Raw genomic sequence first — 18,261 nt, forward strand, 5'->3', positions numbered from 1 at the left:
TGATAATGTGACTAAAAAGAGTCAAAACACCACAGGAGGAATTTCATTCAAACTAACTTGCGCATTCAGAAAATGGTTACCGGACCCAACTCACCACCATCAATTCTGACTCATAGCAGCCCTATAGGGCACAGTCGAACTGTTCCTCTGTGTTTCCAAGACTAACTTTTTTTAAAGCGTTTCATTAGGGGCTCATACAACTCTTATCACAATCCATGCATACAACAATTGTGTAAGCACATTTGTACATTCGTTGCCCTCATCATTCTCAAAACATTTGCTCTCCACCTAAGTCCCTGGCATCAGCTCCTCATTTTCCCCTCCCTCCCTGCTCCCCACTCCATCATGAACCCTTGATAATGTATAAATTATTATTTTATCATATCTTTCCCTGTCCGACGTCTCCCTTCACCCACTTTTCAGTTGTCCGTCCACCAGGGAGGAGGTCACATGTAGATCCTTGTAATCGGTTCCCCCTTTCCAACCCACTCTCCCTCCACCCTCCCAGTATCCCCACTCACATCACTGGTCCTGAAGGGATCCCTGTGTTTCCAGTTCCTATCTGTACCAGTGTACATCCTCTGGTCTAGCCATATTTGTGAGGTAGAACTGGGATTATGATAGTGGGAGAGGAGGAAGCATTTAGGAACTAGAGGAACATTGTATGTTTCAACATTGCTACATTGCACCCTGACTGGCTCGTCTCCTCCCCAAGACCCTTCTTAAGGGGATCTCCAGTGGCCTACAAATGGACTTTGGGTCTCCACTCTGCACTCCCCACCTCATTCACTATGATAATATTTTTTGTTCTTATGATGCCTGATACCTGATTCCTTCGACACCTCATGATTTCACAGGCTGGTGTGGTTCTTCCATGTGGACTTTGTTGCTTATGAGCTAGATGGCCACTTGTTTACCTTCAAGCCTTTAAGACCCAAGATGCCATATCTTTTGATAGCCGGGCACTATCAGCTTTCTTCGCCACATTTGCTTATTCACCATTTGTCTTCAGCGGTTGTGCCAAGAATAAAACTTTATGGCAGCAGACAGCCCCATCTTTCCCTCAAGGAGCAGCTGGTGGGTTCAAACTGCCAACCTTTCCATTAGACAGGTTAGCAGCCCAATGAATTACCCACTATGCCACCAGGGTATAGCCACAAAAACATAAGCCTTCAATAAAACTCAGAAGAAAAATGTCCATGGTCAAGGAAGCAGACACAGCAGTGTCCTCCTTCGAGCAAGGCAAGCAGAATCTGCCCAAGGCAGTAAACACCAGGGTGGGTCACGAATAGTACCTTTGGAGCTTAGTGAAGCAGGTCTGGCTGGGATAGCAAACTCAAGATGACGGGAGCCGCCAGCCTCAAGTTCAAGTAATGCACATACCAGCAGCGTGGGGAAGCAGGTCTCAAAGGAACCTCAAGCTCTAGCAACACGATCCATGGGTTGGCGTGGCTCACAGGTAGTGTAGCTCACAGGTTGAGCCAGAGAACTAGCTAAAGCAGCAGCACACTTGTCCAGTCACCATAGAGCAAGAGGGCGGGGATGGGATGGAGAGGTTGGGGGAGGAGCTGGTCTTTCAGAGCCATTTATCTCTGCCCTCCAGTCAAACTGCAACCTGATTAATCCCACATGTTCCTATTGGCCAGGTTGGCACCATAAACCTAATTATCACAAGTAATGAGAATGATTTTATCATCTATTAAAAAATACACCTCCATGTAAACTAGTGTGCCAGTTAAGAACAGATCATTTAACCAAGAGAGCTATAGATCCATCATTCAGTCTAAACCCCCAAACCCACTGCCACTGAGCCAATTCAGACTCACCGGGCCACTGTAGGAAAAAGAAAATTGCCCCACAGGATTTCTCCGACTAAATCTTCACAGAAACAGACAGCCACCTCTTTCTCCGTCCGAGTTCAAACTGCTGACCTTTCGGTGAGCAGTGCAATGCTTGATCCACGGTGCCACCAGGGCTCTTACTCAGAGCCTACAACATGAGAATTCAACACAAAAGCAGCAGGTGGTTTCTACTGTTCGGTTTTAAAAACCTCAAGCCGCCATTGAGTTGTTTCAAACTCCTGCTGACCCGATAGGGCAGGGTAGAACTGCCCCGTGGGTTTCTGAGACTCACTCTTTATGGGAGTGGAACGCCTCGTCTTCCTCCTGAGAAGAGGCTGGTGGTTTAGAACTGTGGACTAGACCCCCAAGGCTCCTCTCCTACTGGATGAAAGGTGCTAGGGAACCAGGCAGCTGTATTGGGGAGAAAAACCAAATCCTCCATCCAAACCCAGCAATATATATATTTTAATCATTTTATCGGGGGCTCATACAACTCATCACAATCCATACATATATCAATTGTATAAAGCACACTTGTTACCCTCATCATTCTCAAAACATTTGTTCTCCACATAACCCCTTGGCATCAGCTCCCCATTTTCCCCTTCTCCCTCATGGAAAGTTGTATGTATATATATAACAGATTAAATGATCAGAATCCCTAGGTGATAAGAAAACAGTCCATGCCTTTGTCCGCTGACTGAACTGCTAGAGATTTGTTGTGTCCACCCAGAGGCTCCTGGCAATCCAGCGCCCCAAAGCCAGCCATTGGCTGTGCTATGCACATGGTTTGCTGACACACAAGGGGTCTCATGAGCCAGGGTTGACTAGAACCTGGTTACAGTTATAGAATGACCATGAAAGCAGAGGGAAGATAGAGCTGCTTAGAGGGCATACCTCCCTCCCTCACTGATAATCTCCCCCAGTCGTAGATTTAATACGTCACCATTGACCCCATTCTTATTAGACCGTTCATTTTAGATGAGGGCTCAGAGACAGTCAGACTAACATGGAAATGCATGTACCCTTCGCAACCCAGACCTCCCCGGGGAGGACTGACAAGCTAGCCTGGCTTGTGGGCGTGTTGGGCTCCGACCTGGAAGCAGAACTTCTCTCCCCTCCCACCCCACCCCTTCCCCCAATGCCTGCTGCCTTCAGGTCCAGAAGGCCGAGAGGAGTCCCTGGTAAAGGGTGCTGCAAAGGCCGGTTCCCTCCCCGTCATCCATCCGCCAAAGCCCTACTGAGTGCCAGCTGTGTGCAGGCACCAGGCAAGCACAAGGCGTTGGCATCTAGTGTGGGCATGGCTATTGTGAAGAGGCAAGATGACCCAGGCCCGGTGCCACTCAGGTTTACACAGAGCAACAAAACAACCCAAGCCCCTGCCTCTGAGTTCATTCAGGCGCATGGTAAGCCTGCAGGACCCTGGTAGAACTGCCCTGCAGGGTTTCCAACGCTGCCATGTTTATGGGGGGAGCCCTGGGGGTGCAGTGGTTACATGTGGGACTGTGATCCGCACGGCAGCCAGTTTGAAACCACACGCAGCTCTGCAGGAGACAGACTGGACTTTCTACTCTCATCAACAGTGACAGGCTCAGAAACCCACTGGGGGTGGCTGAGTCAACACTGACTCAATGACAAGGGGAGAAATCTGAAGGAAGCAGAGCATCACACTAGGAGCCAGTCCCACATCCACTGCACTTCAAGAGCTCCTTAAAGAGAGCAGCAGCCAAGGCTCTGTCCAACTGGACAAACGGTTTTCAAATGTACTTGAACCTGGAGGCTCCAGGGCAGTGCCTACAAACCCAACCCGAACCCATAGCCATCAAGTCAATTCCAACTCACAGCCGGGAAATAGGTCTGTGTCCATATATTGATAGGTTAAGTATTAAGGTAGCAGAAACACTTTGTTCTAATAACCTGGCATTCCGTGATGTTCACCTTTCGGATACAATCACTGAAGACAAACTGGGTGCATAAGCAAGCAAATGTGATGAAGAGAGCTGATGGTGCCCAGCTATCTAAAGATTTGGTGTCTGGGGTCTTAAAGGTTTGAAGGTAAACAAGCAGCCATCTAGTTCAGAAGCAACAAAGCCCACGTGGAGGAAGCACACCAGTCTGTGTGATCACGAGCTGTCGATGGGATCAGGTATCAGGCATCAAATACCCAGAAAAAAATCCTATCATTGTGAATGAGGGGGAAGGAGGGAGTGGAGACCCAAAGCCCATCTGTAGGCAATTGGACATCCCCTTACAGAGGGTTACAAGGAAGAGACGAGCCAGTCAGGGTGCAGTATAGCACCAAAGAAACATACAACTTTCCATGAGGGAGGAGGGAGGAGGGGAAAATGGGGAGCTGATGCCAAGGGCTTATGTGGAGAACAAATGTTTTGAGAATGATGAGGGTAACGAATGTGCTTTATACAATTGATATATGTATGGATTGTGATGAGTTGTATGAGCCCCCAATAAAATGATTAAATAATAATAAAGAAACATACAACTTTCCTCTAGTTTTTAATGCTTCCTCTTCCCCTCTGCCCCCCATTATCATGACCTCAATTCTACCTTACAAATCCAGCTAGACCAGAGCATGTACATGGGTACAGATAAGAGCTGGAAACACAGCAAACCCAGGACAGATAAACCCGTCAGTCAATATTGAGAATAGTGATACCAGGAGGGGAAAGGAAAGGTGAGGGGGCAGGGGGGAGAGAGGGGTAACCGATCACAGTGATCTACATATAACCTCATCCCAGGGGGATGGATCACAGAATAGTGGGTGAGGGGAGACAGTGGTATAAGACATAAAAAATAATAACAATTTACAAATTATTAAGGGTTCATGAGTGAGGGAAGGGGGAAGGGAGGAAATGAGCTGATACCAAGGGCTCAAGTAGAAATAAAATGTTTTGAGAATGATGAGGGCAACATATGTACAAATGTGCTTGGCACACGGATGGATGGATGGATGGATTGTGGTAAGAGCTGTCCGAGCCCCCAATAAGAGGATTTTTTTTTTTTAAGAGAGAAAGAACTGCAGGAACAGGAAACGTTTCCCAGGCCGCACATCTTGACAGGAGCAGGGAGCTCCATCTTTCCCCCACAGAGCAGCTGCCAGCCTTTCCGTTGGCAGCCCCTCAGATGCCAGCAGGGGCTGCTGTACCCCTTTCTTGACAGGCCCTGCGCTGGCTGACTTCAGGGGACTTGAGCTGAGGGGGACACACTGTGGGGTGCCTGGGGTCTCTGCTCTGAGGGGGAGACAGTAAAGTCTGAAAAGGCAGAAGGAGAGAGCTGGCATTCAGAATGAAAAAGACAAACCCAGCAGACCAGTGCCCCACACAGGTGTACACTCAGAATGCTCACAAACAGCAGCTTGGTAAACCATGGTTTGTTTTGTTTTCAAACAAACAAACTTAACGGAAAGACCTCGTAGAGGGCCGAATTGGACCCTGGATATTGGTTAAAACGGCAAAGGTTTTGTTATGTGTCTATACAGCGGGGGCTTCTGAAAACTCAAGGGAAAATCCCATTCGCTTTTGAAACTCCATTCTGTCCACGAACTCTGCAGGCAATAAGAAGTTACCCTCTACATTAAGGTGACGTGACATCCAGCTTGGGGCGGGACAGTCCCGATTTTTTACAATTTGTCCCGTGTCCTGCGGCGTTTTAAAAAGTCCCGATTTTTGGAAAGAATGCAGGACAAGCTAGGGAGCGGCGGGAGAACGGGAAGGGAATATACGGTTTTCGGCCGCCATGTGGCTGTTTCATCAGGATATGAGTTTTATATTATGTTTGTGACTTTTATAATGTTAAACTTTAAGAATAACAAATAATTGTTGAGAACTGCTTATCGAGAACTGCTTATCAAAGTTTTCATTGTTGATCAGTTGTTAGAATTCTTAATCAAGATTTCTAATGTTTTTTAATGACTTTTAATCAAGAACCCCTCACCCCCACCCCGGTCAATGGTGTTGGGAAGGTGAGCATCATAGAATGCCAATTTAATAGAAGAAAATATTCTTGCATTGACGGAGTATTTGAGTGGAGGCCCAATGTCCTTCTGCTACCTTAATACTAAACCTATAAATATATGCATATAGATCTCTTTCCCTATCCTCATATATAAATATATTAAATATGTACATGCCTTTATCTAGACCTCTATAAATGTCCTTTGCCTCCCAGTTCTTTCCTCTATTTCCTTTGACTTTCTTCCTGTCCCACTATCATGCTCAGTCTACACCAGGTTTCAACAATTCCTCTTGGTTACATTACCCTTGATCACATCCTGACAGGCCTCCGACACCCTCCTCACCAACAATTTGGATCACTAGTTGTTCCCTTGTCCCTGGGTTTGTTAACACCACTACCTTCCCCCCACTTCCCCCTCTCTCATGTCCCCCTGGAACTGCTGGTCCTGTTGTTTTCTCCTCCAGATTGTTTATCCAGCCTATCTTATTTAGACAGACCTGCGGAGATAATAACATGCACAAAAACAAGACAGAGCAAAACCAAGCAACAATATACAGCAAAACAACAGCAACAACAACAAACCGATAACAAAAACAAACAAAACACAAGAAAGAAAAGCTCGTAGTTAGTTCAAGGATTGTTTGTTGGCCTTTAGGAGTGTTTTCCAGTCCAGTCTGTTGGGGCACCACGCCCTGGCCCCAAAGTCCACCTTCAGCATTCCCTGGGGACTTCGCCGCTCCATTCCCTTGCTGTTCTGTTGCACCCCCTCATTGTTTTGCCTCTGTGTGACAGGATTAGATCGGGCGCAATTCCCCACACTGTGTCTCCGGTGTTGTCCCCTGTAGGGCTATGGGTCAGTGAGGGGCGTCATGTCTCCTAGTTGGGCCAGCCATGTGGTCCTCTCTGTGGACTGGCTGCTCTAATTGGGAACATCATCCTCAAGGCCTGGTGGGCCAGAATGTGCCCCACTCTCTCCTCCTCCCCCTTCATCTGCTCCCGTGTGCTCCAATCAGATATGTCCCTCTCCCGGAGCTGCAGATTCAATGCCGTCCTTTGAAATAAATTCTTCTGGGGGGAAGGACAGGTGTCCCCTTAGTAGTTGGGATTGGGGCCGGCCCCCCTCACACCAAATCTTAAAAAGTGTGCCATCCTTCCTGCAGTAAGTACCTACCCTCCGCTTTGATGCACAACCCGTAACTCCAAAGTCAAAGCATTTTTTAGAAATCGTGCAGACTTGTTCTGAGGTTTCTAAATAAATCCCTTAATCCCACAACTCTAACAATTAGGAAAAGAACAGGGGAAAAAATACAGTGTAATGAAATGTACAAAGAGGAGCTGGAGTTACCAAATCAACGGGGCAGAAAACACTGCATTTCTCAGCTGCGAGGACGGAGGGGAAAACACAGCCCTTGAGTTGCATTATTGAAGGATTCTCTGGGGAAATACTAGATGATGCAAGACATCAAAAAAAGATGGACCCCAAAAACATTGGCTGACCTTCAACCATTTCAGGAGGTAGCATGTGTCAAGAACTGAAGGTACTAAAGGAACAAGTCTGAGTTGCCCTGAAGACTCCAAACCCACTGTCACTGGGTAAGTTCCCAATCGAACTGGCCCTGTGGGCTTTCTAAACCTTTATAGGGGCCTCAGGCCTCAGATTTCTCCCTTAGAGTCGGTGAGGGGTTCGAACTACTGACCTTTCAGGGAGCAGCCCAATGGATAACCCACGATGCCATCGAGTTTCCTTAAGTTGTACTGAGTGCGTTAGCAAAAGCAAGGCTCCAGAAACTGAGAGAACACCGATGGAAATATTTCCACAAACTGATGCACTTCTGGGATCACTCACTAGGCAAGGGCAAGACATTTGGCCAGTCAACTGGGATTGGTATTTGAGCCCGTTTCAAAGAAAGGTGGCCCAAACGAGTGCAGACATTGTTGAACAAACCCATTAGCATCGCACACGAGTACACAGGGCGCCAAGCTGGATTCAGGAGAGGATTCGGAATGAGGACGATCCTTGTTCCTATCACACGGATCTTGGCTGAAAGCAGAGAAGGAAGATATGCACCTATGTTTTGTTGGCTGCGCAAAAGCCTCGGGCTGTGTGGATCATAACTAACTACGATGCCATTGCAAAACAATGGGAACGCCAGACTACTTACCTGTGCTCACGTGGAATCGGTGCAGAGATCGAGAGGCAATGGCTTGAACATAGTGAAGGGGTTCTGTGTGGTTGGAAATCAGGAAAGATGTACATCCGGTTGTATCCTTTCGCCATATATGCTCGGTCGCAGCACATAATCCGAGAAACGGGACCATCGGAAGTGCCACAGCAGGACTGGAAAAAGACTCCTTAACCACTTCTTTTTTCCCCCCCAGGGGAGAGCGTGAACGCAGTCCCCCCATGACCACAAATGATGCAGTCGAGTTTCCCACCCTTGGGGGGAAATCACAGGGCTCAGCACACCCGGAGGGCAATGGATGAGCCTCGCCCTGGGAAAACCACTTCGTGGTCATGGTCTCTCCCCTGCCAGGTTAATATTCCTTAACCACTTAGGACATGCCGGCGACGCAACCTTGCTGGCTGAAAGCACGGCGTGCTGGGTGCGCTCACTGCGGAAGATCCGTGGGGATTACCGCTCAACATACACGCAGTAGACATGCAGAACCCAGGAGCCACCTCTACCAGGCATGATCCTGGTGGACATTAAGTCAATCACACAAGGGGAAATCCTGTCTGAGGTCACCGTGATGAGTCCAAAAAAGCTTACACACAGAAACATTCTTGGATGGTGACCAGGGGTGGAAGGAGACGGGACGCAAAATCATTAACCGGAGAGTGAACACAAGAGGAGGGGAACACCACACTCTGCCGAGCAGCCCACGATGACCAGAGCAAAGGAGGACACTGGGAGCTAGCTACCTGAGAGTAAATGCCAAGGGACTTCAAAAATTAGTGGAAAGATGGAATTAAAGGATAATGGAATTTGTCCTCAAACCTCTTGACGTGCTTCATACATAATCCTGTAATAATATGACCGATAACCTACAAGTAGCTACGTAGGTGGACATGCTGGCTGGACAAATGGGGAAAAGATGAATTGGCGCACACCACCAGTTTATTTAGATGTGACCGAGACTAATCTACACGTGGATGTTGATTGTCGTATATATATTTGTATATGTTGTATATACTTGTATCTTTTTAGGTGTGTATTTGGATATGCTGCAAACACTTCAAAGGACTGAGTCCAGCGTACAAGGAACAAAGTTCGGAAAACTTTTTAGCCAGGACCAAATACCCTGAGGGACTCACTCACTGGGCCTGGGGGCTCAGGACCATGGTCTGGGGGTCACGGAGGGCAATTGGCATAGCGTAGTCCACAAAGACCATGTTCCACTTCCTACTAGGGTCTTGAAAGCTGCAGGCGGCCATCTAAGTTGTAGCTATTGACACCTCCCCATCAGGAGCAAACTAGAATGAAGAAAATCACGAAGGTGACCAGACGTGCCGCTTTTGGCGGGACAGTCCCGATTTTTAACAATTTTTCCCGCTTCCCTCGGCGTTTTAAAAAAGTCCCGATTTGGGGAAAGAATGCATGACAAGCTAGGGTATACGGTTTTCGGCTGCCATTTGGCTATTTCGCCAGGATATGAGTTTTATCAATGGTGTCCCGCTTGACCAATGTGAAAATCTGGTCACCTTATCAAAGACCCAAGGAAACAATTGGCCCACAGGACCACTGAACCATTCAGATCAACCTCCACTCTCGTGAAATCAAAATAATTCAGTGATGGTGCCCAGTTACCAGGGCCAACCACTCTGAGCTGTGTCACAACAGAAGGCCCAGGACAGAGTGGGACAAAAAATATAGAGAGAACAACATCCAAAATCATTCAAACAAACAAACAGGTTTACAGATCTTATAAAGACTGGTGGACTGCCAAGATTGTGGCCCTGAGACACCCCAAGATTGTGGCCCTGAGACACCCCAAGATTGTGGCCCTTAGACACCCCAAGATTGTGGCCCTTAGACACCTTAGAGTGTGGCCTCGACTTGAACCGACCCCCAGGAATCATCTTTCAGTCAAACAGGAGACATGCCTATAAAACACACAGTAACACCAGGGAGACTCCTCCACACCGACAACCAGAGGGGCAGATGGGCAGCCTTTGCCCTCAAACCAAGCGCAGCGGCAGGAAGGGGCAGGCAAGAAGGATGAATGGAAACGGGGCGCCAGGGAAGAAGTGGGAATGTGCTGTCCCACTGAGCGACGGCAACCAAGGTCAGAAACAAAGTGTGTGCACACGGCTGGATGGGAGACGAGTCTGCTCTGGAAACTCCCACCCGACTGCCATGACCAGTCAAAGTGAAAATCACAAACACCTCAACTTTAAAAGCTGATGAGGCGAGAAAATCATTCACACCCAAAGCCACCAACTCCAGGGTTCTCTTCCTCTCTGCTGCCTCTTCAAAGGGAATGAGCATCCTTAAGATTCTTACAACCTTGGAAAATAACTGAAAATGAGACACCTGGTCCTGCCCCTTCGGGTCTAAGGGTGAAATCCAGGCATTGATCTTGCCTTCCAGTCTCCTACTGCGATCTGCCCTTGGTAATAAGCAGATGAGGAGATAGATAATTTTTATAAAGACACTGCCAGCAGGATGTTTCTGACTCACAGTGACCCCGTAGGACAGGGTAGAACTACCCCGTGGGTGTCAGAGACGTAACTCTATGGCAGCAGAAAGCCTCTTCTTTCTCCCCGAGAGCGAGTGGTGGCTTTGAACCCGTCACCCGCTATGCCAGGGTGAGACAAGGGGGTTATGAAGAGGGTAACTGGGGGTGGGGGGTTGGCTTGTGGTGCAAGGGCTAATCACTCACTGCCAACTGTGAGATTGGTGGTTCAAATCCACCTGGGGGCTTCTCGGGAGAAAGACCTGGTAACCTAGGAAACCCTCTGGCGAGTGAACTGGACCTCTTACATTCCTTGGTAAATGTTTAAGGGATATGTTTAAGGACAAAGTATTTCAGTCCAGGCTAGGACAGAGAACAGACAGTTGCCTCTCTTAGGAATCCGTGCCCCGGAGCAGAAAAAGCCAACTCATAACCAAATGCGTGCAAGGGAAGCTCACTGAAGGAGACATTAGTGCGCAGACTGAGCGCCCCAGGCTGTCTGGCTGACGTCTGCCTCGTGATCAGAGCAGAGAGTCGAAGTGTTTTCCTCTGGGACTTGAAGGGGCCGGGGCGAGCAGGGAGGCATGTTTCACATGATCTCAGCTCTCAGGAAAATCACAGATGTGACTCTTGTCTTGTGGACTCACGAGGGAGCAGCCAGTCTTCTGGGCCACTATCAATCCGGACCAGGCAGATGAGAGAGGACTCTCCGGGTTCCCTGGACATCTGCGCCCAACATGCTTGCCTCTGAGCGGTACACAAAAAGAGATCAAACTTCCAAGCGGCTGAGGTGGTGGCAGGGAGAGTCTGGTGTGAGTGCAGGCTGGAGGCAGAAAGGGGGGGCATGGTGTGAGGTGGCAGCTACTGCTGAGCTTTTTGTGAGTATGGGCAAGACCAGACTCCCTGAGGCATGTGAATGTAAACCCAGAGAGCTCTCAGGGAGTACGGGCATAAACCGCCCCTCTGGTTTGCTGTGCGTAGCTCAGCACAGGGCCACCTCTTGGGGCCAGAAGTTAGGGACCGCCCTGGGGTGGTGTGCCAAGGCCCCGAGGCAGGCTCATGACAGGAAAGAGCCTTCAGGCTCCTGGGGTCATTGGTGCATGACCCGCTCACTGGACAGCCAAGAGAGGAGACACTTCTGTAGGAGTGGGCCAGGCCCTGCACTGTCAGGGAACCCTTACAGCAGGGACACAGAGAGAGCGGTTGTGTTGAACAGGGTTCTCTAGAGAGACAAACCAGATTGCTAGTAATTATATATAAATATATTTATAAAGATAGATATATAATACAAGAAATGAACTGTTAAATTATATACAGATAGATAATATCAATTAACAGTTAAATTATAAATTAACAGTTAAATTATAAAGCAGTGAGACACTAGCAGTCCTTTAAGGCTTGAGAGCTGCCAGTTGCCAGTCTCCTTCTGTAGAGAGAGCTGGGCTATATATATCCAGGCAGCAAACAGCAAGGCAGGTCCCCAACTGTCATCAACTGTCGGTCCCCAGCTGCAGAGATGAACATTCCAATCGTGTGGGCTTAAAGGGACCTCAACTTACAGCGACACAGTCCACAGGCCAGGCATCCCACAGGTAGTGTACCCCTTTAAACTGAGGCACAGAACAAGCAAGGCGAGGCTCACCGAGCCATTTATCCCTCTGCCTGTCAGTTAATCCTACTTGTGTTTATCGGCCAGGCTGGCACAATAAACTTTCGCAGCGGTCAACACAGTCAATTAACTCAAAACCAAACCAAACTCCCTGCCATCCAGAAGATGCTGACTCAGACCGACCCTTAGAGGTCCTGCCCCGGTGGGCTTCCAACACTCTCAACTAGCATCCGCATAATTTTCCAGTCTGACAGCCTGGCACGGAGGGACACCGGCCTGTGGAGTCCTTGGAGAACCAGGGGAGGGCGGGTCAAGAGGGAGGAACATGGTGATTCCCTAGCAACAGAGATGAAAGTTTTGAGCAATCAGCTGGAAATGTAAAAGCCAAAGAGCGTGTTCTGAGTGGGTCCCTGTGTCTGCAGCTTCAGGAGCAGAAAGGGAGGCATGGTTTTGGACCCAAGTGAAGGCATATAGCCCTCACATGTAGCAACAACGGCAGGAAGCATGCCAACTTCATGTCTTAGACGAGAAACCAGCGGTGCCGTGGTAGGTAACCAGAATAGGGACCAAGGGGGTTGTCGCCCCAGTGCCTGCACAGGGCCACAGCAGAGGGGGTGGAAAGAAATCAGGCACACGAATTAGACACCTATGGAAAGCTCCAAACTGAGCATGCGCAGAGTAGGCCCACCTAAGCACAGGTGAAACCAAACCTAGCCTCAACCTAGGCACATGACATCATGCAGGTGTGCCTAAACTCAGCCAATTAAGTCAGCCAATACCTTCAACCAAGCCTTCCCAGCCAGCAAGTGGGGATCAAAACTGTCCACAGGCAGGCGGCTGCCCACTTTCAGGGGTGCTTGGCAGCCAGAGGGAGGGAGTGTCTCGCCCTTGCAGGCACACATGCGCCTCTCAGACCCTCTCAGGCCTCTCTCTTGGCCCCTGGGGTCTCCTGGGTTCCACACGCACGGTTTTGTGCTCCTGTTCCTGGATTCCTTCCACGTGGTTTGTCGCATTCAGTCGCAAACTCCTAAACAGCGTGTGCTTTTTGAGACTGTGATACCTGACACTTCCCTTCTCATAAGTCACTTGGATTTCAAGCGTGCATGTGCCGCACGAATCCTTTCAGGGCCTTGAAACAAGGCGCAAGGAATCCCAATCCAAAAGCCTAACATTTTGGTACCGTGACTCGGAATCCACCTTTGAGGTAAAGCCTAAGCTCAGGACAAAATCTTCTGTCCCTGGAGCCGGGTGTGGGTACGGATCTGCCTCACCACCGACTGCCTCCCTCTCCCGGTGCACCTTTCCGACTTCACCTGGTGGTGGGACTTAAACTGCAAGACTAGCAGTCTGAAACCACCAGCTTTCATAGGAGGGAGATGGGACCGTCTTCTCTCGGATTGTCCGTGAACCCTGTGGGACCCAACCCTGCCCTCTGGAGTTTGCTTACAGCGAGGGCCAACTCTGTAAGCAGTTCACTGGGGGCCACTTAGAGATGTCAGTAACGTATACTCTGAGAAGATGGCTGCTGGGACTCTTCCCCTCCTCCCCGGCCCCACCTCATGTGGGCCGGCCTGCCTGCTCTCCTGTACAATTCCTGCCTCCATGGTTGGCTATCTGCTCCTCCTAAAGCCTGATTTTCCTGTAACGTTGCCAGATTGCTGCCTGCAGGCCCTGTTCTCTGGTTCCAAGTGCACCCTTCCACCTTCATTGGCTTTTCTGGCACATTTTGCTCATGCTGCTGCCTCCCTGGTAACCCCCCCAATCCTGCTCGCCCATGCTGGTTAAGTGTCATGCTGTTTAAATCAGTTGGCCTCTGCAGAATTCCCACTTCCCACGCTTTCTCCCCTCAGTCCCCTGATTCCACCTTTTTTTTCCCCCCAGAATAGACAAACACATGACCCTCTGCTGACGTTGCCAAGATGGCATCTCTGGATGGCATCTCTTGTTCCACCTACTGGTCCAACCCCATTCCTGGGGGCAGGACTTATTGGCGGGGACCAGAAGGGTCTGGTCCCTCCTGAGGCCCTTTCTGGTCTTTCAGGTTAGTCCCGCCCAGTTCACAGGATCCTTCCCAGATTGCTGTTCCCTCTGATCCGGTTTGCTGTCCAGACCTGTCCTCTTCGGTTGGTTCCCCTGGCCCTTCCGTTCCTCCACGCATCCTCCCTCCAGCTCATCGATAAGCAGGGGGGGGGGGGGTGAGGAAATGCCTTGCATCCTTGGGTTCTGCTCTGTTTGGGTTTGGCCTTTGTTTTCCTGCCAGCTTGTTTTTTCCTTTTGCCAAGTTTTGGCAGGTTAAGCTGTCACTGGTCTACAGCTCGAGATAGACACCTATGGGAAAAAGTCATTTCAAAAGCAGGTCTTAGAAACTCCTGTTTACTAAAGGTACAGAATCATTGGCTCTCTTGCTCTCCGTAGGATCAATTCTGACTCACAGCGCCTATGGGACAGGGTAGAACTGCCCCTGTGAGTCTCCAACACTGATACTCTATATGGGAGAAGAAAGCCTCATCTTCCTCCCAAGCACTGGCTGGTGGTTTCCAACTGCTGAACTTGAAGTGAGCAGAGCAATGCGTAACCATTGCACCACCAAGGTCCCTCCTGTTTATACTAGAGGTCTTCATAAAACTCGTGGGAAAATAGCATTGTTTTTCACTTTAATTTTTCCACAAGCCTTTTGAAGCCCCTCTGGTCTGTGGAGTCTCCAGAGGGCATGAAAGAGGCCTTCTCCTCTGGTTCTCGATGCTCTGAGGATTTGCTACAGAGCAACAGAGCCCTGCTGAGAGAAGAGCAAAGGGAGGTGGTAGGGAAGGACGCTATTCACAGCCTTTGCTACATGGATGGAATTATGTTCTCCAAAAAGGATGTTGAAGTTCTAACCAGCAAGTGGGAGGCCATTTCACACAGCATTTCTTGTTGGTCAAGAGACCTTGGGCACCTTCATCCCACCTGCATCCCGTGTCCTGGTAGTCCCGGGGAAAGCGAGGCGGAAGGTCTGTGGTATGTTCGCCTTCAGCAGCGTGGAGTTCACAACTCGAGCCTCAGCTGGAATGATGCTGAGGCGGAGGTTTGTCCAAGCCCGGCGGCCCAGAGGAGTTCACAGAGCAACATTGGTTGATGCCAGTCTCGAGAAAGGGCACTCTCCCCGAGTCAGTCTTATCTGTCCCCTCAGAGGTACCAGCACCACCCCAACATTTCATGCTCTCACCCTGCCTCTGCTCCTTTTAACTTGTAAAAACCACCTCTTGGTGGCAGAACTGCCCAAGTTAAAATGTCTCTCCTCATTCTAGCTTCCAGATCAATTGTTTCCAGATGGGAGAATTCTCAGAAAGCCGTCTGGCTGTGCTGGGGTAGGCTTTCCCAAGGGATCCGGCCCAGGCACAACTGAGTGTTCATCCCTGACTTAACGCATTCGCGTTACAAAGTGTGCCTTCTGGCTTCCTGTGACTGGCGGAATAAACCACCCCCCAAACTTCAATGCAACCACCATTTTGCTGAGCCCTGAGCTCAGCATGAACTTGGCCGCCCAGTGTGTCTTGGGTCCATTGGGTGTAACTTTGAAGGCGCTCGTGTGGCAGGATGGAGAAGCATGCACCTGCCAACCGGAGGGAGGCGGGGTCATGTGGGGTTCCTAAACCACCAGCCTGCCCCTCTCAAGTGAAAACAACATGGCAGTCTGCATCCATGTGCAGACAGGTCAGAACCAACTCAGGGACAAGGAGTTGTCCTCGTGGGGTGGGGGGACCTAAAAGCCTGTGTAGAGGGTCTGCTTTCAAAATGGCTTCCTTGTCTTGCTCCATTCACATTAAAACTCAATACCAACCTCCTTGCCTGAATCCAGCCAATGGCGACTCCTAGCAACCGGGCAGGACAGGGCAGAACTGCCCTGAGTTTCCCAGACTGTAACCACTACACCACCAGGGCGCCTCCTTCTAGCATCTCACAGACCCTCCAGAACAGGGTCCTCAAACTTTTTAAACAGGGGGCCAGTTTACTGTCCCTCAGACCCACATAGTTATGAACAAATTCCTATGCACACTGCACATATCTTATTTTGAAGTATTAAACGGGGCGAAAACACCCAGCGGGCTGGATAAATGTCCTCAGTGGGCCGCATGTGGCCCGTGGGCCAGTTTGAGGACGCCTGCTCCAGAGCATCTCTTATGGAACGACAGCCTCAGGTAGTCAAGCTTCTACCGTGGTGGCAGCTCAGGACTCCACCATACAGGAAGTGGAAACTGTTAGTTAAGGGCTATGTTTACAACTATGATCCTTAAGAAAGTCATGAAGTCCGGTGTCAAAAAGAAATTGAATGCAATTTGAATCTACTACTGGATGTCACCCCATTGAGGCCCTTGAGGGTCAGGTGGGCTATTTGTCTCTGAAATGACCTTCTGGGCAGGGTGACCCTTGGAAACAATGGTTACTCAGATACCCAGCTATAATGGTGTCCTCAGACACAGGGTCACAGCGAAAACAGCCGTGACTCAGGGGGCTGGGCTGCCAGAAGCGGAGACAGAGTATCTTCCCCTAGAACCTTCCAAAAGCAGTCTTGCCAACAACCGTGAAGTCAGGGTCCTGGTCTACAGCATGGCGATGCCATCTAATGGCACGTTATCAGGCAGCCCTTGGTAATGAAGTCAGTCTGTCCTTCAGGTAATGCTGCTACCTCAGCACCAGCAGTAGAGGTAAAAGCCAGGTGCGGAGGTTTGAATTGCCCAAATGTATGGCTTGAAATGACACCTATTTGCTCACAATGAGGGCATGTCTTAAAGGAGGCAGCGCTCACCTCCAGCTCCAGGCAGCTCTAAGCGGGAGGCGCCTCCATCACACTAGCTAGGCTGTGGTCAGCCTAGCTGGGAGAACTCATTCGCTTTCTGTACCCTGGATGTCATCCTAGAAACTCATCCGAGACATCCCTGGGTGGCGTACTGGCTGTGCGTTGGGCTGCGATATGCAGTCAGCAGGCAGAAACCACCGCTGCACCTTGGAGGACAGGCTTTCTACTCCCATAAAAGTGAGTTTCCCATCTTGGAAACACACGGGGACAATCCTGCCAGCCCAGTCCTGAGTCAGTACTGACTCGATGGCCATGTTTTCACCACATAGTGGTTACAAGTTGGCTGCAATCCACATGGTCAGCAGTTTGAAACCACCAGTTGCTGCTAGTTGGCCTCGGAAACTCACAAGGGCAGTTGTACCTCGTCCTCTAGGATCGGTGTGAAACATCATCAATGCCCACAGCAGTCAATCTCCTTTAGGTCTGAGGGCAGGTTAAGGTTTGACTTAATCGTACGTACGCACTGCAGCTAATCGCTAGAGAACTGCCATCCTTTGCGTATCAGCGTCATTACTAAAGAACAGATCCGCAGTGACCTGAGAGGGTGACCAAAAACACGGTTTTCAGCGTGTCGCAAGATGTCCTCACACCTCAACTCAAACAACGGATTGAACAGATGTGAAAATGCCGCATTTCTCATTAAATTTTACTTTAAAAGCTTTAAAGCAGCGGTTCTCAACCTGTGGGTTGCAACCCCTTGGGGGTCAAAAGACCCTTTCACAGGGGTCACCCGATTCTTCCAACAGTAGCAAAATTAGTTATGAAGTAGCAATGAAAATTATTTTATGGTTGGGGGCATCACCACGAGGAACTGTATTAAAGGGTCACAGCATTAGGAAGGTTGAGAACAGTGGTCTCAATATTTGTTATGCTAATTCCACGTAGCACATCCTCCAGATTTATGCCGAGGTCGGACTCACCTTTGTTAATATTACATTCTATTGTGCGTATGTCCGTTTACCCATTTTCCACCAATGACTGTGCGCCTGTGTCTATTTATAGTCCCAGCTCTGATTTATTTCCCTGGAACACATACCAAGTAAAGGGATGATGGGTCCTATGGCATTTCTATTTCCAGCTTTTTAGGGACATGACATGTTTTCCTCAGTGGTGGCACCGTTTGTCTCACCTGCGAAAACAAGGGCTCCAGTTGGTTCACACCCTTGTCAACATGTTTCAAACTTTCCTACCAACTCTGGGGTGAGCTGGAAGCTCACTGCTGTTTTCTTTTGCACCTCTGGAATAGCTAATGATCCCAAGCATGTCTTTTGTTGGTTAGCTATGTGTCTTCTCTGGTATTGTCTATGTGGATTTTTTGTCCTTTT

At 49.4% G+C, this 18,261-nt stretch overlaps 1 non-coding gene across 1 annotated transcript; it reads right to left on the minus strand.

Moving 5' to 3' along the window:
• Positions 1 to 8,189: 8,189 nt before the first annotated feature.
• Positions 8,190 to 8,355, minus strand: LOC142431264 (U1 spliceosomal RNA). The gene has a single exon (XR_012780796.1). It is a non-coding gene; the product is annotated as a U1 spliceosomal RNA (small nuclear RNA).
• Positions 8,356 to 18,261: the final 9,906 nt, after the last annotated feature.

The sequence above is a fragment of the Tenrec ecaudatus genome, chromosome 17 (genome assembly GCF_050624435.1).
Source record: "Tenrec ecaudatus isolate mTenEca1 chromosome 17, mTenEca1.hap1, whole genome shotgun sequence".
Taxonomy (NCBI): domain Eukaryota; kingdom Metazoa; phylum Chordata; class Mammalia; order Afrosoricida; family Tenrecidae; genus Tenrec; species Tenrec ecaudatus.